The sequence below is a fragment of the Anser brachyrhynchus genome, assembly GCF_964034855.1.
Source record: "Anser brachyrhynchus genome assembly, chromosome: 5".
Lineage (NCBI taxonomy): Eukaryota > Metazoa > Chordata > Aves > Anseriformes > Anatidae > Anser > Anser brachyrhynchus.
This window is the reverse complement of record NC_137699.1, coordinates 41486710-41511313: the sequence shown is the minus strand read 5'-3', so window position 1 is coordinate 41511313 and position 24604 is coordinate 41486710. Positions and strand designations below refer to the sequence as shown.

Genomic DNA, 24604 nt, shown 5'->3' with positions numbered 1-24604 from the left:
CCATCTTCCAAACAGGAACTTAATTTAATCCTAAATACCAACAAGACACTCTAGAGCTTTCATATGATTATGAGCACCAGTTTGGCATCCTAGAGCAAGCTGTGGTTAGCGGCTGTTTCCAAGGAAGGCAAGAAAGCCCCGTTAGCCAAGCTGTGCAATCCGTGGGTGGAGGAGGAGATTTTGCAGGCTGTTATGCAGCACATGCATGGCAAACAGATCTTTACTTATTCTATTTTCTGATTTTTGGCCCATCAAAAGATAAATCAAGCCAAGTACAATGTGATTGCTATTTTTGTAATTTGGCTGACTAAAAGGAAAAAGATGGTTGTGCTGAAATTTTAGTGCATAACTGTTCTGCTCTTACTTCCCTTCCTTTGGGAATAACTGAAATTGCTTTTCTTTGTGCTTTTCAGATACGTTAGTCATACCTTGACAGGATGCTTTTGAACACAGGTGCACAAACTGTGATGGCTGTGCCATCCAGACAGAAGCGATAGCTTAAGTGACTTAATAACCTAGTAACATCTTCCAGGCTAAAGGATATGAATGGGCTTTCCCTGAGAAGGCAAGAATACAACCCTAACAGGTAACTGTGGAAAATGAGATGGATTTGGCAATTGCATGACATCTACTAAGACAGCAGGATAAAGAGTCCCATTACTGTGTCAGTTACTTTTGACTTTAAAATGAGCTGAAAATTTACAAAATCAAAGACAGGTCCTTGCACAGGCTGCTTGTTATCCAGCATAATTGTAGCCCAAATTGCAACCGTCCCATAGACTGCAGGAGATGGACTGAGACCTCTGCTCCCTGTGCAAGTCCGAATCTTTGTGGTGCTGTGCAAAACTACATGTATAAATGCAGAATATTTTCTGAGAGCTGATTTTTGCTGAAAAAATAACACAAGGGTAGAACACTTTCAAAGGCTAAATCCATCTTAATCAGAGTGGAATGAATGCAGATTAATCAAAAAATGCAAAAAAGTATCTGAAATGCATTAAGTGACAGATCACATTAAGTAACATTAAGTCACTAGACCTCTTAGTGGTCTAGTTGCATCTGAATGAAAAATACCCTTTGTCCTGGTTAAGTAATGTGTATAAATAAATCTGGATTTATTTTTGAGATGATATAATTGGTAATGTGTGATATAATGACACTCTAAGCAGAGCTTGAAATAACTTTGCGTTAAGCTGACCAGCATAAGTAGGACATCTGTTTTAGTCAGATTTCTGCAATGTGTTAATCTTGGACACAACCATCTTCTTTTTGCTAGTAGAAATATATGTTAAAAATATGTATTATTCAAAACACTGTTACACATTACAATTGTCCTCACAATAAGAAAAGGCTACTTTTAAAGATTCTGTCTGCAATTTCACAAAGAAATGGAGCAATTTACTTTTGCACAGTGATCCCAGTGGTATAACTGGTGACTTTGCTGTGTGCGGAATCGAATGTGCATGCTAAGCCTCTGCAGGATCAGAGCTGTGGCTAAAGGAAGACATTATCTTCTGAGAAGAGATTTAGTACTTAACGTTAACAGATAAGCCCTGCCACACTTTGACTGCAATTTCATGTTTTTGTATAATTGCAGGAACAGGTCTGCTTCAGAGGAAACAGCAGTAAGGCTTTACATCTTCCCAGTTAGTGGGAATATTTTAATTGCTAGCATTACCTTTGGCAAACCTTAAGAGGGCAGTAGCTGCATAAGGTTTCTGGCCTGGTTTGGGTTCCAATTATGCTAGCTATTGGTGTAATCAAGGGTCTTTTATTTCTCTTTTGCACTGGTGTGAGTCAAATCAGTGTGTAATATGAGTTAAATTAAACTTTCCTTTGAATAACACAGAAGTGTTTTGTTTCTCTCTTCTGTCATTGTTTAAGCATTTATGATAAAAATGACAACCTTTTAAAGTAAACCACCTGTCCCAAGTATTTTTGATGTTTTAAGAAATAGTCTAGAAAGAAGAGCCACAAAGGACTGATTTAAAATATTTTAATGGAATAATCAGAAACTCCCCTAGGTGTAACTAAACATCTTCTTTTAAAAGGTTGGAAGAAAAAAAGTGCAAAAATAGCACAGAAGAGGAAATTCAGCTGAATTATCATTTTTTTTTTGATTCCTGTCTTCAAAAAAGAACACAAAATAAGCAGAAATTAAATACATGGGTACAGATTTGCATTTTTTTTCCTATCTCTAAAAAGAGAAAAGTAGGATGAGATTGACTAAAAGAAATTATATGTGTTATATCTACGTGCCTGTACAAAGACTTGCCCAACACATTCAGCAGACTGGAACTAATGTAAGAAAACAATTATCTTGGAGGTGTAAAATGCCTAGAATAAAACTTGTTGGCCTGGAATTTTAGTGTTGAATGAATGCTTCTGATAATTCCAGGATCATTTAATTGAAAAAAATAATAATCATGGAATATACAAGGAATTATTAGTTCAGAGAACAAGAGGATACTCACATGCAATCACTGCTCTAGATGCTGTGCAAGTGAGTTAAACAGAAAACTAAGCAGAAAACTCAGCTGGGAATTGTAGTAAGACATGAAACACCTAAAACAGGCAAACCTGAGTGAGGAGGTCCAAAGTTTCAGGAAAGACAATGGTCTTGGAAGCCTGGAGCAGTCATGAGTGTCTTCACAGTTGAGGAAAGGTGCTTATGGATTGTAGGCATTGCAGAAGAAGTTCTTACAATGATAAAAATAGTGGCTTTGATGTGTGGAACTACTGAGAGTTATATATGACATGCACTGCTGTCCTCTTGTCCACAGAGCAAGTCATTTCTTTATGGAAAGCAGTCAGATTGGCCAGGCCTGATCTGTTCTTTGTAAATCCACACTTTTCCTCACTACCTTCTTGTTCTTCATTTGTTTGAAAACAGAAACTGGCTGCTCTTGGCTTGGACTGGCGTACGCTTCGTTGGGTTAGAAACTGGCTGGGTAGCCTGGCCCAAAGAGTCGTTGTGAATGGAGTTAAATCCAATTGGAGGCCGGTCACTAGTGGAGTCCCCCAGGGCTCAGTACTAGGGCCAGTTCTCTTTAATATCTTTATCCTGGCTTGCATAAGAAGCAGTGTGGCCAGCAGGGCTAGGGAAGTGATTGTCCCCCTGTACTCAGCTCTGGTGAGGCTGCACCTCGAGTACTGTGTTCAGTTTTGGGACCCTCGCTACAAGAAGGACATGGAGGTGCTCGAGAGAGTCCGGAGAAGGGCAATGAAGCTGGCGAGGGGTCTGGAGAACAAGTCTTACGAGGAGCGGCTGAGGGAGCTGGGGTTGTTTAGCCTCGAGAAGAGGAGGCTCAGGGGAGACCTCATCGCTCTATATAGGTACCTAAAAGGAGGCTGTAGAGAGGTGGGAGTTGATCTATTCTCCCAAGTGCCTGGTGACAGGACGAGGGGGAATGGGCTAAAGTTGCGCCAGGGGAGGTTTAGGTTGGATGTTAGGAAGAACTTCTTTACCGAAAGGGTTGTTAGGCATTGGAACGGGCTGCCCAGGGAAGTGGTTGGGTCACCATCCCTAGAGGTCTTTAAAAGACATTTAGATGTAGCCCTTAGTGATATGGTTTAGTGGAGGACTTGTTAGTGTTAGGTCAGAGGTTGGACTAGATGATCTTGGAGGTCTCTTCCAACCTAGATGATTCTGTGATTCTGTGAAGATGTGCTGCATGATCTTTCTAGGTACTGAGTGGAAGTTGGCGAATGTTTAGTTCTTCAGATATTCCTCTGTACCTGTCTTAAAGATGAGTGGAACTTTAACCCTTTTCCATGGATCATCATCATGATCTGAGGATGATGTGGCTTCACAATCACATCACTCAGTTTTTTCACCATCCTTGCATGGATCCTACCTATCCCCATAAATATGAATATACCCTGTTTCTCAAAATAGTCCCCAGCTCTTCTGCCTTTGCTTGTCCTCCTTTCTCAAACTGTGCAGGTATGTGCGGAGATCTGGGAACTTTGTGAAGACTGAAGCAAAAGAAAGACATTGAGTATTTCAACCTTTGCTATGTTGTCTGCCACCAGGTTGTCTCCTCCACTGAGCAACAGCTTCATGTTTTCTTTGAACTTCAGTTTGCTACTAGTGTACTTAGAGAATTGTTTTCCTTTGACCTTTTATACCCCTCAGCAGCCTAAGATCCAAGTGAGCTCTGTCTTTCCTGATACCATCCCTAATTGCCCAAGCAGTGCTTTTATACTCCTGTTTTGTCACCGATCCTTGTTTCTGCTTCTTGCATATTGTCTTTTTTTTTTTGCATTTTAACTCATTAACAGTTCCTTGATTTGCTGATTGGGCCTTCTGCCCAAATTTCTGGTTGTATACAAAATTAGTGCAGTCTTTAATAAGAGTTAGAGGGTATTCTGTTAGAACATTGATCTTTTTGTTATTTTTAGAATATGTTCTGGCACTGGCCAAATTTAAGATCTTGCGACAAAGTTTTTATGACAATTCTGCCCTCTAGAAACCCCTTTAAATCTGAGCGATTGCCCTCTGTTTCTTCTTTCAGTAACTAATTTGCAGTTTTTCCTTAATGCAATGCAGATATAGTTAAGAAGACGCTCACTTCTAACCTTTGCAAGAAGCAAATGTAACTTGGATTCATCTGACCTATCTTTATTCAGATCACTAATGCATACCTACAATATTTCTAAGTCTGTAATATTCTATATCATGGAATGTGTTTATTGTACACGCATATGACATAAGGGCACAACTTTTGGTGGACTCAGCTTTTGATAAACCAATACTTTTCTCTTTGAACAAGATAATAGAAGTAGTTTTATATATATGAGGAATTTAGAGACCTCCTGATGTTCTTTCCATATCAAATGGAATTAGGTGATTTTTTTTTTTTTAAATTTAAATTTAAATTTTTATTTTTTTTTTCTCTGGGGGAAATAGAGGCATTGAAGGTAAGGTTCTTTCGCAGCATGAAGGCAAGATTTGGATGTTGTTCCATACCATATAGTTGATGGGGAGAGTGGGCTTGGCAATGAAAAAAAAAAAAGCTGTGGTTTTGTCTGAAGGAAAAAATGACATGAACAAGCTGATAGTGGCAACTTTTGATCACCAAAAGAAATTTCAGATTCATCAGTAGAGGTACCAATATGTTCATTCTCCGTTCTGGGGTGGCAGGAAATAGATTGAAACATTGCTTGTTTTGTTTTTATTTTTAAAGGATTATTCAAAACAGATAAAATTATGTGATTTAAATAAATTGAATAACCAAAACCAAGCAATGTAAAAGTACCTTCTACTAACATCCAGTGATGACTCTGATAAGGGCATGATTCAATTTCAATTCCCAAACAGCTTCTGCATGCTGAAGTTAGACTGCGGAAGTTGCTGTAGCCATGAAGCAGCAGTTCTTACTGTGCAATTGAATTAGCTCATTTCATAAACTCTTGATGCAGAGGCAGAGGCTCAATTTTGACTTACAGCATGAAACATCTGTTACAGGGAGTTAGCTGTGAACAGCTAACAGAGCTATGGGAACAGGCAGTAAGACAGTTGCTTTGTGTAATATTTCACTTCTGTTTCTTGTATTGCATCAAGACCTCACTTTGAAATAAAGCTGTTTATGTCGTTTATATGTCTATGGTAAGTAAGATGAAGTAGGAAATTTTGAGACAATTACAAGATTTTTTTCTCATCAAGTATGGGCAACTACAATGACAGACAACTGGAGATTTACTGTGTATTTAATCCAAAAAAAAAAAAAAGAAGAAAGATTGTCATTGAAAAAGAAGAATATTGTCATTGAAGATTGTCATTTTTAGAAGCCCTGCTTGTTTGCTAGCTAGTGCTCTACTGAGGCTGCTATAAGGTAGAGTGACCATGTAGTGAGGTGGCACTGGGATGAAATTACAGAGCAATGCAAGTGCTGTCCGATGGAAGGTATAGCCTGAATGACTTCTAGGGATAGCACCGGGGAGACCAGACCTGGATCCGCAACTTCTCTCTGGTTGGCTGAGACACAAGGGCAAAGCAGGCTGTGGGTGAGAGGTCTGGACAAGATGGAGGCCATGTGAAGACTGTGAAGGATTTCAGCCTGCAGACTCAGACAGGGGAGCACCCTCACCCCACAGACCTTGGAGACGTACAATTTGAGCGGGGTGGTGGAGTCGCTCAAAAATTTTGTTCACCAGCATCAGGCTATAGGCACCACAAACAGCTTGCTGCAGTCATGGCCGCTCATTGGCCTCTGCCTTTGGTCTCCCAGCTCAGGCTGAGGCATAATCATGTCCCTGGGCACAGGGCCCTGGAAATGCCACCCCTACAGCTGCTGCCCCCTGGCCTTCACTCCCTGTGCTGTGTCCCGCCTGACCCCCTGCACCTCCCCAGGCCGGCTGTGCTGCCCACCCTGCCTGGTGTGAGGGTGGTGGAGGCCCGGCTGCTCTAGCTTCAGTGTTGGGTGGAAGAAGCATTTGTTGGGGCCTCCTGGTGTTTGGCTTTTTCTCGTGAAACACAAGAACCCAGGTCCCCCCACATGTGGATGCATTCAATCTCTTCCCAGCTCAACGGATGAGTCCTAAGGTACAATGTGGATACCACAAACACAAGAAAGTCCTTCATGTTTGCGGGCGGTTGTGTAGCCATGTGAGGGGCTAAATGCCAGGCCTTCTGTTGTCTGGCTGTGGAGGTGCCAGTGTAGCCATTTCCTCCATCATGCAAAGTCACTGAAGAACCGCTCTGCCTGGGCCTCATGCCGTGGCGACATGACTAACTCCAAGTGCGTGAGGAAACACAAGATGGCTGCACACTTGTGGTGAATCCAGACCTCCCCACAGGTACCAGCAGGACCTGAGAGAAGTTACCATTTAAAACTGCCCTTTGATTTTATAGTGAGGGAGAGGTTAGAAAGTACATTTTGAGAGGTTTGGGTATGGTGCTGCTCCTATGCTAACACTGCCATTGCTTATTCTAGAATTGGACAGAACGTGGTCCAGCTCTTTTGAGTCATTTTTTGAAGAATGGTTCAGTAGGTTACTACAGAACTTGGAAAAGAGCATTCAACTTGATTTTTGGAAATAAGGGCACTGATGGACATTATCTAATAGGTAGAGAAGGAAAGAAGTAATTTGGAGAGAATTCCATGCTTTCTAAAGTACCGATAGTTTAGCTTCTTTGTACTACTGTAATATAGCTCACATCTAGGACCTAAAGCAGTATGGCAGATTTCCCTGCTTTCTTTAGCGTAGCTTACTTATTTAGTGTGACTGCATCCCCAAATGGAATTAGGTGACTGTGTTCAAAGCACAATGCTGATTAAAATCAAAGCTATCTATTTTTTTGTATATTAAGTATATGGCTTTGAAAAGTAGCCCAACTTTTACTTAAATTAAATAAAAACCATAGCCATCCAATGGAAGTTTGCATTGCTATTATCTAGGGTTTTCACCAGTCATAAACAACAAGAATTAAAATGTTTTTGAAATAAATGGGACAAAACATGGAAAAAGAGATAATGACATCTGGCCTAGAGACTGGGAGAGCAGACCTCTTGCCTACCTAGAGCTACTGCTCTAAGCAGGCTACCAGCAGGACATAGAGAAGTTTGGAAAACGTAATAGAGGTAGATGATTTTATGTTACTGCCACACTCTTTTATGGTAGAAGATAGATAAATACTAACTGAAAACTCCTGAGGTTTCACATGCAGGAGGGTCAGGACAACTAGAAGCTGGCTCCTTTACCTTCTTTGAGGCAGTTCAAGTAATTGGGGCTTAGGACCACAGGGTTCATGCATTTATTATTCCTTCTGCTTTTCCAGGTGTATGACATCTAGTGGCAGCTGTAGCTTGTAAGACCTTGGAGACACTGTCAGCTTTATTGGGCAACACCATGAAGGTAAATTTTCAGTGGCATTTTGCAAATTCGTGTTAGGCAAAGCGGTTAGCAGTCTTGCTTTTGTGATCTGACAAAAGGTAAACTTTTTTTTTTTCCTAGGGAGAGTTGGAAGATGTTTTTATGAGTTGGAGCCCTTATTTCCCATTAGACTGAAGTCTATTACCTTGACTTTTAGTTGCTGAATGTCATAGTAGTTTGGCATCGTAGTGTCTAGGCTTAATCTGGATATTTATTTGTTCTGGTGGTATAGTGCTTTACTGAAATGGTGAAAGGATTACAGTCCTGTAGTACAGGCTTAGTTTGTTGGATGTACAGTCACAAGTTGGTCAGAAAGATTTCTGGAGAAAGTGCTAGTAAATGTTCTTTGATGAAGTAGAAACTTTAAATGGACTTTCTGTTTTAGGGAGTGATGCCAATCCTTTAATTAAGAATAGCTGAATAATCAAGGGTACTATATTGTCATTGGGGATCTGTTAATACTCTGATGACCCAATTTTTGCTTTGGTAAGGAGTAAAAGCTAACTTCAAAAGGGATGTCCTTGTACTGATTTTCTTTTTTTAATTACATGGATTTTTCTGTCCAGATTCAAATTGTTAGATGTTGTAAAGCGCTTTCACACAGGAAAAACTACTCAAATGGATTTTTTTATGTGTTTGTTTTCTTTAGTCTTACTGGTAGGAGTTGAAACTGTTGAGATCTTTAAAGTGTGTTTCTTATGCTTATTGAATCAATTGCTCTACTGATTTGTAGATAGAAGTGTTTTATATGCTTAAACAATAGAACAATAAAGTTTCCAGTACTGCCCTCTGTGTTCCATCTTTCCATCCAGTCTTTTTTCTTACCTTTTAGCACATGCATGTACTATCATAGTTTTGTTAAATGTATCACTATTATTGCACTATTGTTGTGTGTGTGATATAAACTATTGTAGAAGAAGAAAAACCCAACCGTACATTTGATTAGGACAAAAGCTCATTATATAAAGTCTTAATTTACATTTTGTTTTCCCAGTAGATTGTGCAAGCTGGCAGTAGCCCAGTCATTTTTGTAATGTAGTTATTCTATGCTTGGACAGCAAAACCCATAAATTTAGGTCAATCTAAATAAAATCATGACAATGTAGAGATATTAAGAAAAACTATAGCTGTTTTCTGAGCAGTTTCTACTGCTTTCTAGTAGTCTAGCTGAGAGCTCACAGAAACAGCTTTTACCAAGAGACCGAGTGCTAGATCGTTTGCACCACCACCCTTCTTGCCTGAGGAATCCTTCTGAGTTAAGTAAAGTTACAAGATAGTAAGATTAGTGAAAACACTAGGAGAACAGACGTGAAATAGCAGATTAGATGCTGCTATACTCAGTACTTTTGTATTTGCTGTTTTGTTTTCACTTGCAAATACCACGTGGTTACAGTGCTTTTGAGACTTTCTTAGTCACCAAATAGTACAGTGGAGACAAAGAGGAGACCCCTGAGCTGTCTCATGGGTTCAATACCCAGCTGAAAGGGGTAGTTGCTGCAACCGTGTTTGAAACTACAACTTGCAGTTATAATCTGGTTGGACAGTGAACAGAAAATAATCAGTTATATTCTCACCTCTAAAAATGGTAGGGGAAGGAAAATATTTCAAAATTTTTCTTCAGACCACTGAATGCCTGCCACTAAAAGCCTTCAAGCCTTCAGGACACTAACTTCTCAAGGGTATGATCTTAAGTATGATGGATTCTTTCACAGTCAGTGGAAAGTGAGGAAGATGCTATCTTCAGCAAGGCCTTCAGGTTTCAACAGTATCAGCATGTACTATGCAGGAGATTCTACTGATGACTGCAGTCCACACACTGTAATGTCTTGATTAGAGCAGTTTCTTGGCACAATCAGATAAAAATAGGTGGACAATTGAGATTCTTACTCTGAAACAATGTAGAAGGGTCTCTTGAAATAAAGTCTTCAAAAAGAGATTAAACTTACCTTTTATTTGCTTATAAATGAGGTATAAACTTGTGATTTAATGATCTCGTTCACATTACATGAGTATTTTTCATGGTGCCTTCTCAGACTGAATCTTCATTAACTATTTAGTAGGTAACTTTTTTGAACCACATTGAATGTGTGTTCCTTTCATCTCCTCTGTTAGCAATGACTTGTTCCTAATTTATTCAGAGCCTATTGACTGTGTATGCTGTGTTGAAAATAATGTGGCATAGGCAGTTTTCCATTAAGTCATGGAATAACAAGTTGTGAAAGCTCCAGTAAATGAAATATAAAAAAGCAATGTGGAAGCTACACAGCTAGGCTGTCTTTTGTAGTGTTTTGTGAGCGTTAAGTGAATTCCTTGGATACAGATATAGTATTCTTGCCATTACAATTTTTAATGGGTATGTTTTCATCAGTCCTTTCTCCTAGGTCATTCAAATGAAAAAGACTCTAAAGCAGAGAGTGATACTTTTTATTTTTGGTGACTTGATAACTTAGTTATTGTATTAGTATTAGCAAATCTAATGATCCTCATACAATAAGAGAGGAACAAGCCCAAATAAATGGCCTGCTCATATGAATTAGCTAAAAGGATTTGTAATCTATTTACATGAAGAAAGCTTTTGAAAAGCTTTCTGGAAAAAGATACCCGTAGTAATAGGTGCGATGCTAAAACCAGACAACAAAAAGATGGTGATGTAAAAGGCAAAAGTAGTCACTGACACTAGTGGGAGATGTACTGGCCTCAAATCCTCTTGCAGAGATAGAAGCATGAAGCTGAATTCAGCTTTCTTGAGTTGCCGACCACATCAGGAGCATAAAAATCCTTAACTCTACTGGCTCCTCCTTACACCTTTGGACAAGGGGTCTAAAGAATATAGTAGCTACCTGTGATGTTAAGAGCCTGCTTTCAACTGCTGTAGTCAGCAGCCTTTGTGTATGTCTGTTCAGACCACCTCTGGCAGCTCAGGAGCATTTTATTCTCTTTCAAGATCTCTGTTTTAGACTCCCTGAGGGCATCCTGTTAACTACTAAGGGTAAGAGAAAGCACCTCTTTCATCTTGTCTCCATTTAAAATGTATGGAAGGGCCTTCAGCACGTAGCAAAATGTTATAAAGAGCTTCAAGCTATCAGCTTGGGTGGCGGAATTGGAAAGGAGAGGTAGCTTGTCAAGTAAAGAGAACTCTGAATACTAATCGTGATGGTGATATACAGCAGGTTTCTTTGGGCTGTTCTGGAAACACACTGAGAGGTCTACTTAGAAGTAGTGAAGTGCTCTAAATCCTATTGGATTTGGGAGGTCAAGGGTGTGTCAACAGCCAATTACAGCTTACTTGAGGTGGAAAGCCATGGGTGCATTAAGTCGTGTGTCTGTGGCAAGGAAGCTTGAAGATACTAAATTGGTAGATGTAGTCTGCTTTCTGTTTTTAGAAAGTTCCGTTGTTTCTTCTCAGACCATGGATGCTATTACTGCTGTTTGCCAACTGATATGTTTAGCTTCTGGTAAATTTGAAAAGAACACAACTAGTTAAATACATCTTTAAGTGCATACCACCTGTTTTACACTCATGATCTTAGGTAGAATATGAACGTTTCATGTGTCACTGAAGAAGATAGCTGGCAAAATGAAAATGAAATTTGAGTCTTTAGTTTTATGGTTGCTACAGTGTGCATCATGGCTGTGCTTCAAATATTGTTCCTAAAACTCATTAATCTGTAATTAAATCTGACCAAGTGTACCCTAAACCTTACCCCAATGTGGTCGTGGGTGTTAGGTCACAGAAAGTCTTCTGTAAAGCTGCACCACAGATTAGTATAGGAGATCTAGGTTTGTGATAATCTGTTGCTGTATTTCAAGCCCTTTCATCGTATTTCTTTTGCTGTTAGGAATTCCAGTAGTCTATCAAACCAAGCAGAGCTGGTGTGCAATCATGCTGATTGACAATAAATGCAAATCATTGTTCCTGAAGTGTTGTCCAATTACTGGTTTTAACTATATGGTTAATGGCCTATCTCAGCAAAGTCTCAACCCTAATTGTAGCTAGGTGGTACAGCTGGAACCAATGTGAGAGCCTATCTAACAGCTAAGGGCAGCGTCTGGACTTGTCCTTTTTGAAGCTCTGGTGTTTTGAAGTTGGACAGTGCTAACTACTCCTTTCCTTGGTAAAACCAGGGTAGATCTTAATTTATACATGAGGTCTTCATTGAAAATTTACCTGAGAGACTGCAAGAATACTGCAGTCTTGCTAAGGCTGGCTTTTCTGTTTGGTAAAGCTGGTTTTGGTAAACCAGAGAAACTGGTTAAATGCAAAAGCTGGTAAGAAACTTGGTCAAGTGTAAATCTGTGTGCTGATGGAAGGCACTGTTCAAAGCAGTGTTAAACCCCTCCCTGCCTATAACAGAGAAATGCAACTTTGAGGAGTAGTTGATCTTTGAATGTGTCTTGAACAACCTGATAATTGTGAAAGATTTTTAATTTTTCCAGCAGCTTTATCAGCCTGAGTTTCTACTGAAAATTAGCTAACAGTATCCTCCAAGTCCTTGACCCGCATTATCTTTCTGTTTTCGATAACACTTGGTTTATCTGTGTCTTAAGCCTAATCTCCTAAAGCAGGAAAACTGGCAGAGCTGTGTGTTAGCTTTTGCTCATTGAGAGTGTCTTTCTCCTGGAAAAGTATGCAGGCATTTAACTCCTCCAAGCACTGGATTTATGCAATCAACCAAAAACTGAATGGGGAATCTGGAAATCTGTTCCTAAATCTATGCTGCTGCTTTCTGCTGGCTCCTCTGTGAGACTAATAATGGTACTGGAATGCATCCAGTGCTGTGAGGCCCAGCACTCTCCATGCAGATCAGGATTAAGAATGTGTTGCAACAACGAGTTCCAGGTGTTAGATCCATGTGGCAAAGTCCTTGGAGCTCTAACTACGCATGCATGTGTGGTCGAAGACTGTGTGCATTTCAGTGTAGAAAATGATATTTTGTTTTCTTCAGAGTAGCAGGACACATGGATACCTGAAGACACCTGTATACTTGAATTTTGAGTAGTAAGTTGCATCTTGGGTGTTCCTACTATGTAAACCTTAACACTTGGTATGCCTTTTATCCTCCATGTAGTAATCTGTCTTCATAACTCTTCTGAGCAGATGTGCAGCCAGGGGTCCCATCTACAGAGGCTTTTGATATCCCATTTTCCCCTGAGCTGCATGTTCTCTTTTATGATCAACATACGAAAACAAGACTTTTTTTTCTTATTATCTGCTTTGTATACTACCTGAAAGTTACAAAAATCCTGTGACAATTGTTTGAACTCGGAGAACAGGCTGGAAGTCACATTAAGCCTCTAGACTCAGGTTGTTGAGGAAATTCTTGTCCCTCTTGCACCACCTTTTCCCTTCCCCTGTCTGCTCCCTCCTCCGCCCCAATCTTCTTTGCTTTTCTGTTTTAAAGTTTTCTGAGAGTTTTATCCTAGCTGAAATCTTCAAATGAGATTTAAACAGCCCCTGCCCCTTAAATTGTCAACTGTGTTGACTTTTTTTAGAATCCATTCTGGATCTTTCCTCTCATAGTATTTTTGTGGCACAACGTATAGACACTATGGAGTTCATTTCTTTAATAATCTGTACGTACAACCGTATTATAAAATGCATCCTAGACTGAGAAAACTAACTCAGAGAGCAAAACCGAGAAAGCTTAAAGCACTAATTGATTAGGGAATGGATTATCTCCCTTCTTTAAGAGGAAGCAAACAACTTGTGTTTGCTTTATTAAAAAGCTGTTGTTCAGTGATGTTGATATATCCTCTGCAAAAACAGGCAGCTTCTTCGTCCTGCAAACTGATGAACACATTCAGGGAACAGTTCCTGCTTGTTTTTGTTCAGGCTATACTTGATCCCATGTGGACTGTGCTCTGAAAAAGGCCTTTGGCTCCCACAGTCAATCAAATCTAGCTTCAGTACTAACTTAAGCTAGAAAACATTATTAAAACTACTCATCTATAGCAGGAGCTTGTTCATGATGCACTCCTCTGTTACAATCCCTCTCATTCTGCACCCCTTTAAAAGGTGTATGGAGCTGACTTCTTGTAGTTACAGAACAAAAAAAGGGCAAATTTTTCTCTCCAAAAAAGTTTTGACTCCATTAACCACTATATTGTGATATCCACCTAAGATGGTCTTTTTCTGTGTGTGTGTTTGGGTATGATACTACTTCATCCACTCTTTGTTTTCAGGAAACAGTGAAGATATTAACAGGGATATGTATAATGTTCTGGTCAAAATGATAAAATTCTCCCGAGCTGTGGCTTTTTTGCCATTAAAACTTTCTCTGTTTCTATTGTAAAAACTAATGATAAAATATGAACTTCCAGACAGGTTGATTCAAGTCACCTGAGAGGTAAAGCTTGGATCTCAGTTGTTTTTGCATGCTGAATCCAGTATCGCTGCATCTTCCTTACAACATTTTGTGAACCTAGGTGAGTTCAGCTCTCACTCTGCATGCCCCTGACTGTGGTGTATCTCCCCTTTGGAATGTGCTAGTGAAATACCAGTCAGTTTCTGGTAATGAGCATAGGTTTTTATTTCTAATAATATTGGCTCAAGTTTACATTGGAAACTTTCAGCAGTTTATCTAGACCCTCCTTGGAATTTGGTTCATTCATTCAGGAGGGCATTCTGCTTTCCAGAGACTCCCAAATCCTGTATGGTTTACCCAGAGAGGTGTCAGGAAAATGCTCTAATTCCTTTTCTATGTTGGGCATATAATGATGTGGAGGCAGTTGGATGCTAATGTAAACTGACTCCTCAGCTTATAAATGAGCATGTAAATTCAACTTGTTTTACTGGGAATAGGCTTTGACAGTGGTGTTTTTGTATATTCTTATTAGGTGAGTTGTTTATATGCACAAATTCTGTTCATCATCAAATCTTAAGTGCAATAGCTCTGAAATACATTCCTTCCTTCCTGTAGAAAATGACTACAAATTTTAACACATTGAAACAATTCCTAGAAGTGTGCTATTTTGAATGTGCTTTTCAAATGTGCAAGTGAATCCCAGCGACATCTAGACACGTACTTAGTATTCTTTGAAGCTCACTTTAACTTGGGGGTACGTGGAATCACAAACATCCAGAAAACAAAGAGTGCTTCAAAACATTTCATTGTTTCTTAAGAAGATACTTTGCTGGCAAACAGTGTTCCCTGTGGTATATTCTTCTGGTCCAAATACTCAGAATACCCTCCAGAGACCAACTCCTATTACAAAAGCAATAAATGCACCTTACACTTGCATTGTGACTCCTGTGGCAGATTTATAGGTACCAGCCAGTTGTGTGTGCTCATAGCTTTTGGGAACTTTGGGATGAAATCATACCTTTGGGTTCTTGGAGCCTTCCAAAAATCTGGAATGCTCTTGAAGATGATTGGGAAGAGGGCAAGTAAAATGATTGGGTGGTGTAGAAGGGAAATAATATTATTTGTCAGCTAAAGAGTAGAACAGCAATTGATAGATGCTGTTAATGACCACAGAAACAAAACCAACTTAATGAAATACTCTGTAACTTTTTGTTAAGGAAATGTACTGCACTGAAAATCTTTGATTATATAATGAAGAGACTATTATCCCAGCTGCAGGTTAGAAATATACCACCTGTGTTTTGTGCAAATTGCCTCCAGCTTGGTGGTGCAGACGAGGCAGGCTGGACAGAGGATTTTGCCTCTGCCACTGCCAATAGTCCCTGACTCAAGGGAACAATGTTGTGTGAGAGCAGGCTGGAAAAAATGGTCAACACTAGGTGGCAATTGCTCCCATGTAATCTTCCTTGAGGAATCTCTGCGATGATTGCATGGTGTTTATGCTCGACATGACAAAAGGAGGAATATCTTCATCAGGCTCTCTAGCCGTCTCATTGGTATTGTCTTGTAGAAGTAAAATCAAAGCAAATTGGTAGAAAAGTAAACTCTGCTTTCTCCAACACTACAACTTTAATGTCAAGAGGAAGATAACCAGACTCCAAGCGCACGTTCCCAAACATTGAGGGAAAAGTGGCTAGCCTTGTAACACTTCCACATTATGGCCTGACAAGTATGGCGGTGTAATAATGGTCTTCAAATTAAAAAAAAAAAAAGTGAAGTTGAATGCCATTATCTACAGTGCTTCCTTTCCAAATATAGTGGTATCATATTTTACATTACTCTTCAGACCCACAGAAATTGAATTTTGCTTCTGACTCTTTTTTGAGAATGGACTTAATTCCATTAAGGTACAGTTAAGTATGACCACATTTAATTCCAAAAAGGTACAGTTTAGAGTATGACCACTGCAGATGGGGATGTACCTTAACAGGAATCACTGATTGACTGAAAATGGAGTGAGTGTATACAGAGTTTGCTCACCTGTCTGTAGTTTGCTCTTAGGCCGTAAACATCCCTGAAACAACCCTGTGGCCTAGCCAGTTTGGTTTGGCTAGGTGCTAGTTAATAGGTTTTGTGACAATAATTTAGCCTTATCAGGTCTCAAGCTGTAAATTTACTTTAGTGTTGTCTTTTTTTTTTTTCCTTTCTTCCTTTTAACTGTATTTTTAAATCTGTTTTTAAAAAACTTTGGAACTAACTGCAGTTTGCTTGTTAATCAGGTGACCGTTGTCCTCATTGTAGTAGTAAAATTACCCAGTGTGTTTGTTGCTTACAAAGTGGTTTCAGTGAGCTGGCTCACAAGCTTTAGTTATGCAGGGATTGCTTAAATTTATTAGTCATTTTCCATGCATAGAGTGATGTCTTGAACTGCCTCGTAGTGTAGTGCTAGACATGTGTGAAATCTTCAAATGCCTCTTAGATCCTAAAAATATCCTGTCATACCTGCATAGGCTTTGCAGCTAAAAAAAAATAAATAGGGTAGTTCTAAGTAACAGAGTAGTTCTGGAGAGAGTTTTTTTATGCTTGAGGAAGCATATGGCCTTGAACAGAAAATGGATAAAAATTGTTTTCCAGAACATACCAGCATAAACATATTTTTTTTCTTTAGAAGTTTAATTAAAAATACAGTTGTTCACTAGCATACCCAGTAGTCATGAAACAACTTCTTATGAATGTAAGGGGGTATTAAATTACCTCTACAGAAATTCTATCCAAATATATATATTTTTTCGATTGTCAACGTACTGATTTCATCTTTCAGATGAGTTGAATTTTCTGCAGTGTGGGTGAAAGTCCAGGTTTGCAATAATATGCTCCAGGCAAGGATCCTGAACTGGAATCCCATCCTCTGTTACTAATTAAAATAATCCTAAAATCACTTGAACTGGCGCCAGAAGTCAGCTTGAACTCTACCTTTTGCTAACTGTCAGGAATGAGGTAAAATACGTGTTATCACTCATACCTACAAATCCTCCAGGACCGCTACTGCCATGTTCCTGAAGACCTCTTCTCAGACTATTATGCAAGAGTTTCACCAGTGCTGATAAACCGAAGAGCTGCAATTACTGTGTTCAAATATAGCCCACTCTTCTCAAGCTCACCAGCTTCAACTCCTTTCCTGCCTGGGCTTAGTTTGTTTGCTATTTAACATTTTTATTACTGCTCAGTAACCATAAAGGGTTTTCAGTGATATGACATATAAATAGATAGCTTTGCTTGACTCCCAGCTCTTATTCCAAATTTTAGACTATAACTTAAAATATTCAGATAAGTTCTGAAACTGAACTTATAATAGCAACACTGAGCCCTACCCGTGGCTCTGCCATATAAGCTGTTCTGTGAAGTTTTCAGCCTAAAGCTTTAGCGAGTGAAGCAGACCTGTTTATTAACTAATCCTATGATAAACTGCAATACAGACAGGAAATATTCATGGATGGATTCACGGAAAATTTTAATGTAAATGCAATATTTTGGAACTTCCATGATAAATATGCATTTAGAGCTAGGACCATCTTGTTATAATGAAAAACAGTAAATTATTTCTGTCCTTATAACTATTTCAGCCTTCAACCAAGCCACTGTAAAACTTTTATTTTTTTGTCTTCAGGTTGACTTATGCAAGACAGATTTCTGACCATTTTAGTAGCCTGAACTGATTCCCTTACATGGAGAATGTAGGAAAGTCCCTTTTTCCTTAGATGATGGCAATAAAACAACATTACCAGAGAAGACTACTTCTACAGTAGTTGCCCATGTACAAGTTCCCCTAGGAAAAAAAAAAAAGGCAGCAATTTTCCCTATGTGCTGATCAAAGAATAACATCTAATAGATTAGGTCTTAAGTTTACTATATTGACAGAATTGTTTTAATAATGTTCTTTTAACTCCTTTCCCTCTTCCTCTGTTCTCTTCTTTGTATCATTAGTAATGGGAGTGTGTTTCTAGTAAACAAAAAACACAGATTCAGAAATTTCTAAAGTATGCTGTAGAACTGGGGCTACGATGTTTGGATTGGGAGCCAGTTATGATGGTTTGGAGATTGCTCAGTGACAGGCCCAGAGCTAGAGGAGTTATTTTGTAAAGTAGATCAGTGTTGTAAGAGATGGCATATCTTTGTTAATTAATTTACAAATGATGTATGCTAGAATGAATTGCATTCTGGTAATAGGAAGGATTTTAATTCTCCAATTCATTGTGTTAGCCAAAAGGAAATTGTGTGTTTTGTCTGGCACTAGTTAAGGACACATTCATGAGGAATTAAATAAAATATTAATCTTATTCTTGGAAGTGTTCTGTAACATTTATAAATATATAAAATTTTATTTTAATAATCTAATTTTAGATATAATGGTGTGGTGTATCAAGTTAAATAATAAAAGTGATGTATTGTTGTTCCATCAGTTTTCAGTGAATATGAACAGAGTGTTACACAGCTTTTTAAAGGACAAGCCTTGTGCTATGGTATTCTTGATGCAACTTGGATGTTTTTGTTTTGACTGACTGCTCTTCAGGAGGTTTCTGGACAGGCATCTATGGACTGACTCCGAAACAGGAAGGCTTCCAGACAGTGAGGTCAGACTTGGCACCTTCCCCAACTTCAGCTTCTTCGTAGATGTTGTGTTGTCCACCTTAGGTTTTTAAATTAATGCTTTCTCATCCACCTCAACAAATGAGACCAGTTGGCCCTGCTTATCTGCATGACTGATAATTTTATTTTTTCAGTTCCAATACTTTTTCTTGTTATGGAAAATGCTTTTTTTTTTATTCTTAGCCTCTCTTCTATTAGAATTAACACTCTCAACATTTTTGACATGAAGTTACCATTAAATATGTTTACAAAGCAATAAAGATAATCACTGTTTTCATGGTAATTTGGGCTCAGTCGCTTGAAACACTTCCCTACCCCCGAGTATTTGTTTACCATTGTGTGGCCTCATTTAAGAGCAAAGGAAACCAGGCAGTGCTTATTCCATGCATGTCTGTTCTGCCACTTTGAGATGGAAGATGGAATTCTATATTTATTTCACTTACATAAATATGCAAAGCATAAGTGGTTTACTTACAGCTTAGTAACCTTCAGGACAGTTACAGATTTTGTCTTCTGCAAAGATGGAAGATGGTTGCACTTAGCTATGCAAAGTGTTATTAGCATTTTTGTGAGCAGTAAGTAGCAAGGGGGAAGTGGAAAGAGTGTAAATAATCTTGTTGTGCAGGTTAAACTTCAAAATAGCTTTTAAGGTAGCTGACACAAGTTTAAAAAAACCTCTTGAATTGCATTGAAGAAAAGGAAGATGGAAGTCTTCTCTGTGCTGTTTATTTATACTCACCTTTTGAAACTACCTGTATTTTATTTTTTTTTAAATTTATTTTCATGATAACCTCTCTTTATAAGAGTGACTTAGATTACTAAGAAATCAAAAGCTGAAAGTTGCAGCCTCCTAGATAACAAGCTTGATCTGTGACCTCCGTTGGCTAGCTGGGAATTTCTAAATGAAGTACAGGGAGAAGTTGTAAGGGAATTTTGCTTCATTGACACTTTTGCTGAAATATTTAGGTTTCTCTGTAGAAAACTCAAAAAATAAATTTTTAATTGAATAACCCACTTTCTCAACTGGAGTCCAACTCCTGAGAAAGACAGGGGAATAAATGGAGTTTGCTCATCCAAATCTTTTTGACTACAGCAATCGTGGCACAGCTCTTCATGGAAAGGCAAGGGGCAAGGAACTTAATCAGTCAACAAGTAATTCCTCAGGACTGCAAAGGGCTGTGGAAAACCTCAGCCTCAGGTTCGAGGAAAGAATAAAAACCCAAACTCACTTCCCTATCACCAGTGGAAAAGCCACTTTGGTGTAATTCAAAGATTTTGTTGCTATGGTGTCAACAGATAGGAAAGCCAGACTGATGTTCCTGCTTGTGCCAGATTGGTTTGCAATTTAACAATAAAATGGGATAGTCTGTCTATAAATTTGTGGCTATTTACGTTCTTCCCATAAGAAAAGCAGGGAAAAGTGATCTATAAATCATGCAGTTACAAATGTCTTCTGTTTTCCCAGTTGGTTTTAGGAGCAGAAAAGGTGTATTTGTTTCTTCATTTCCCCTCACTTATGCTTAAAATACAGCTTTGGTTTTATCTTTGCTAAACAGAAACGACCTTTCTGCTAGTAACCAGGCTGATAATGTGCAGGCTTTTGGCAACGGCTGTGCAGGCTGTCAGGCGCGGGTAGGTCCATCCTTTCCAAGCACCACTAGAAATGTAATTGCACACTTGCGTGGCACCACGCGCAAGTGAGCACGTAGGTCTACGTGCTCTGCCTGGCGCAGCACTGAGGACTTTGTGTTGCTGCCAGGGAGCTCAGGGCTGGGCTTTCTGGGCTGTTAGGCAGGGCGGGCATTTGCCTACCTTTCCAGATGCCTTCCCCATTTTCCAGTAAAATGATTCTTCTTCTCCATGCACTTAGTAGCATGTGATTCCTCACACCTTTTACATCAATTTGTGTTGAGAGGAACCTGTATTATTATGGCATAGGGTTATAAAACTGCTTACTTTAGAAAGCAGAGCTGTGCATTTGATGGAACCTAAGAAAACAAGACCTGGAGTGGAGATGTGAAAAATGGAATAAAATCAATATTCATTTGTTTACATTTACTCAATACCCCAGTAGTGCTGAGCTGTGGCAGGTTCAGTCAGATGTGCTAGAAGAGATGGAGAGAGTACAACACCTTCCCTCCTTCTGCCGTAACCACTCCAAGCTGTCTGGAGCCAGGAAACCCCACATTGCTGGATGGTGCTAGGTGGAGGAGAGCTGCTCAGAGACTTCTTTTTTTTAAGCCAATGCCAAGGATGTTTTCAGCTAAACATGTTGCACAAAAGCGTTTGCTTGAAATTGCAAACTTTATTTATGATTTTTGAAGATGATTGCCAGATTTTTTTTGTAGTTTTTTTTATTCTTCAGGAAGTCTTCAGGTACTGGTGGGAGGAAAAAGGAAAACATTTCCATCTAAAACTCCTATTAAGAGAAGTACTCTAAATTTTGTATGCAGTTTCCATGCTGGCATTTTAATATATTTTCTGGCCAGTGGCAGTGTTTAATCTCAGTAGAAGACTGTAACTAGAGTTTGCTACCTTTTTTCTTGTGCGCAATAAATCCTTTTGTTTTGGCAATGTCCTTGCCTCTTTCGTAAGTGGTGAATCCATTTACTTATAGGCAGCCCCACACAGGGTTATGTGTACTGAAATTGTGCCCTAAGGCTTTTAGTAAATTAATTCAGTTTGAGTTATGTGTGTTTTTAGGAGCGCTTCAACAGCCAAAAGTCAAATCCATGCAGAAAAGGACAAAAGGAACATACAGGCTTATTTCTTTAGGGGATGAACAGCTGATCTCATGACAATCATAAAGGCAATTGCACCAATCAGTGCAGAACTGCAAAAGTTCACATGAGACCTGACAAAGGCATTCGTGACGGAGGTGGAGCAGGAGGGAACGTGAGTGACCACAGGACGTGCAGCTTACTGTCCTTCATATACATTGGGGATGTTGGTGAAAACTGATGTGGGGAACGAGGGCAGCACCTCTGAGAGGGGCAAATCGTGCTGCCTTGGAGGATGTAGTACTTGCCATGAATCTCGTGGCCCGTGCAGGGTGTCTATGTCACTAAAGCATAATCCAGGGCAAAAGTGCTGAATTCAAAGCTTCTTAAATCACCTGTGTTATTTTTCTCAGTAGCATGAAAAACTGTGCCTTGGCATGAGGGCACACAGGCACGCTTTAGGGCTGGAGGAAGCCAAACCCAGTGCAGCCTGTTCACGCTGACTCCTGGGGATGCATCCCGACGTGGACATGCCAGCTCTTAGCTACGCCTGCGTGTTGTACTGAGGAGCAGTCAGAACTGTGTCAGGGTAACGGCAAAACGCTAGGAGCAAGCTGCAGTCCTGTACAAGAGTGTGTCCTTTGGACTTGTCTTCTATAGGACTCAGTTTCCCTGCTGTTCACACAGACTCCTCAGGCTTTCATCTGGTCTGTGAAATAGTAAGCAGCTCTGCTACAGCGCAGAAGAAATGCTGTGTGGTTGCTGAAAGCTAACCCCATGTTGAGTAACACAGGCTTTGATCAGGTTTTTGGGGAGTGCTGCTGCCTGTACATCTTTTTATATAGAAAGAAACATTTGACATCCCTAGAAGGGAACTGGTAAAATATCAATAAAAATCTAGTGGCAGTGACAGGCAAAATTGGTCTGCACAATCGGTGGGGAGGTCATCTTTTCAGAGGTGTGATTTGCCTTTTGCTCCTTAGAAATCCGGTCACAGACACTACAGGATATATAAAAGTCTATAGCAAAGTGGGTTATCTTGAGTATTGTTGCCTAGAAGTTTCTTGGACTTCTGTGACATTGCAGTGTTTTTCTTCTAAATTAGTCCCCTGTGGAATCTGGTGATACATATATTTTTTTTTTAATCAGTGTTCCATGTTGCTTGGTTTGCTGTTAGTTTATATAAAAATTTTAGACACTTTTGCAACTTGGAAATACAGCCTTGTATTATAAACAGGAGTGCAATGAAGCAGAAGCAATTCAGTGAGGCACTGTGAGGGTTTCAGCTTACAACAGATGTTAAAAGAACTTGTCAGTGCAAGAATGTTTAATAAGCTAATAAGTTCCTAGTAGTTCTCGTATGACCTTCTTGGGAACAACTGAGTTCTGATTTCTGCAGTTTCTGCAAAAAAAAATTTGCAATTCTGCAAAAGCTTCCTAGGAAAAACTCAAAGAGGTAACAGCCTTAATGGGCTTGTTACTGAGACAGGATCGGAGGCAGAGGTGTTTTAAAACCTGGTGGGGAGGTGTCCTTTTTCCAGACTAGCTCCCCAAAAGCTGATAGCTTTGACTTGCAGTCAGTCTCCAGCCCACTTGGCTTTCCATTTTTTTTTTTTTCTTTCTCTCCCAGTTAGTGCAGTTAGCTCTGTGTGAATGTGTTGGTGGTGCAAAAAAACACAGTAGCTATGTGAAGCCAGATTTTTTTTTTTCCCCAGTATGATGAATAGGAGAGTAAGTAGTCTGTAAGATCATGCCTTAAATTCATAGCACGCGTTTAAATTGCCCAGGGGCCTATGAAAAATCTGAAAATCTCACTGAATGCATCAGAAACTGAGGAACTGGGGACTTGTTATTGCTCTAGTCTGGATTCCCTACAGTCTTCTTGCATCCCATTCTCTTTCTCTTCAGGCTTCGAGTGCCTGTATCTTTCAATCAAATTTCTTTTACTTGGGGAAGCAATAGTTTTTAAAGAAATCCTTGTATAGACATGAAAGGGGGAAAAAGCTTGATGACCTCTAACCCTGCATATTTCTAAGTTACACAGTCAGGCCCGTGACGAAAAATATGTGCAAAGCCAGATAAGTTTACAATAAATGAAATTGCACAAAATTGGAATGTGAACAAAAAGCAACAGATCTTCTGAAATTGAACCTCATCTGTGATAGTATTTGGCATTTAAGGAACAAATACTCTAGGAAAGTTTTGGTTTATTACTTTACCTCCGGATTTGTCTTTCAGTCTTGTTGCTTCTCTGTGTCTGGAAAGATTGGTAAATGCATGACTTGGAATACTTCATTCTTATGACGTGATGACTGAACTGTCAAATAGCTAGCTGCATTCTGGCAAGTCATGTCATTCTGATTTCCTTTCAGGGAAGAACTACTTTGCAAGGTTGAACAAGCATAGGATATCCTAATTAGTATCATCCTCTTCTCAGATCTCCTTCAAATTGTTTTAGAGCTTATTCCAAAGCTTGATAACTGAAAGTCTGGGAGTAGAACTAAATTTAACATTTTATTGCTCAAACAGGGTATTCTGAGTTTGCATTGGATTGAACTGATGTTTTCAGAACCCACTCACATTGCACATGTACTGTTTTTTTCTTAGACGCAGTGCTGCTAAAACAATTAAATCTGCTTTTCTGGGAGAAATAGTGCTTGTCAATAATCTCATCTGAAATAAACTAAGGGTTAGACTGATGTCGTATTTCTTCTGTTAGCCCAGGGCCAGGAACTGAAAACTCTTCATCTTTTGTGTTCTCAGGACCTAATGGTTGGATGGAAGAAGACAAGGGCATCCTGGGTGTCAATGGTAAAAGAAAAGGAGCTGTGATTTAACATCTGGCTTTTTTTTGACTTGCAGTTTCATGCGTAAAACATCCCCTATTGTTCTTGAAGTGACGAATAGAAATTTATATCCGTTTTGCTAATGATTGCCGTAATAGAGGAAACCATAAACATTTGTTAAGTGAGGTCGAAGTATTTTGCTAAAAGGAACTATAAATATCTTGAAAAACCATAGGTAGTTAATCCCGGATTTGCAGTTAGGTACAAT

The 24604-nt window shown here is 39.3% G+C and overlaps 1 long non-coding RNA gene across 1 annotated transcript in view; it reads left to right on the top strand.

Moving 5' to 3' along the window:
* The first annotated feature begins 7874 nt into the window (after positions 1-7874).
* Positions 7875-24604, top strand: part of LOC308195482 — a 36483-nt gene continuing 19753 nt past the window's right edge. Inside the window, exon 1 of the long non-coding RNA XR_013951535.1 lies at positions 7875-7937. This is a non-coding gene — a long non-coding RNA (uncharacterized lncRNA). The remainder of the gene's footprint in view (positions 7938-24604) is intronic.